We start from the raw sequence: 1,453 nt of genomic DNA on the forward strand, positions 1-1,453 counted from the left end.
GTATTTTACTATGTTTTGGAATACATCACGTATGGCTTTATTATATGATGCTCTGATTGCAGTTTTTGATTATATTAAAAACAAAAATTTTTGGGTCGTATTTTTGGGTTGTTTCAGGATGTCATCGACAAAACAGAAGCATAAGCATAACTTACAGTAATTAAACAAGTGGCCTAATACTCCTTGAATCTCTCAGCATAATGTATCTTTCATATAGCCACCTGTGATACAATAAACTGAGTGGATCAGGTTGAGAAAACTGGTGAGTACATAGGGATTTCAATCTCACAATGTGATAATAATGTATATCTCAAACCTGCAAATCCAACTATTATCATTAATATAGATATATCATATCTCTAAAATAATTTATCCCATCCCATCGATTCCCACGTACAGATCCTATACAACGATCTTACAAAATCTAGCCTAAAGGATCAATATGAACAACAAACTGACGACATTGCTTTGGATATTCCCTGGCAGCAAACAAGGATCAATAAATACATCAAATGAGGGGAATGGAATAAGTTTTACCACGAACCTCCATTCGTATAAACAACAAGACAATTAAGTCAGTGGTGGTTATCTAGATAACTATGCCTAGCAGTGGTCTGACACCGTGAGGTATTTTACCCCTAGACTCACCCTATTCGGCAATACAACATCACATATACCTAGTAGTGGTCTATTTGTGATACACACTATAAGGAAGTCTACAAAGTTCCCTCAATTACTTCATGAAAGGAAACGATGAAACACAAAGCTCATCAAAAGAAAAAGTATAGGGAAATACTAATAAAGTACTCCTGAACACTTTCGTACTCCGCCACATAATAGTGTCAAAAGGACTTTGTACATGATAGTACTTCTGGCACATTATAGTACTCTGATATGAATAGGACTTGTACCCCGGAACATAATAATGCCCCGGCACAAGCAACACCTGAGATACAAATCTTTGGAAAAGACTTGGTACATAGAAAGTACTCTTGTACGTACGACATACTCCATTGATCATCGATCTCCTCGAACAGAGTTTCTACTCTCTATTCCGATAACACACGTACCCTTAATAAGATACTACCCAATATCCAAACTTAATTAAACTAAGCGTCTATTTTAATTAAGTCTTATTCCATCACTAAGCAAGCCTTAATGCTTATAATCAACTTTCAATACTAACTCTATTTTGGCAACACTATCCTAATTTATTGTAATATTTTATATAGAGTATTAAGTATTACCATACATTTATCTTTTCATTTATAATACTTCTATTATTATTATCATGTAAATACATCTTAACACATATAGAACCATGTATGGTTCGCATAGCGTATATCATCAAATATACATATAACACATATTTCCAGATAATAAGCATATAACTCACATATAAACTTTCAACATATATTTAATACCTTTATTAATACTTGTATTAAAATCATGT

This window comes from Lactuca serriola, chromosome 7 (assembly GCF_051521515.1).
Source record: "Lactuca serriola cultivar US96UC23 chromosome 7, Lser_US96UC23_V15, whole genome shotgun sequence".
Taxonomy (NCBI): Eukaryota; Viridiplantae; Streptophyta; class Magnoliopsida; order Asterales; family Asteraceae; genus Lactuca; species Lactuca serriola.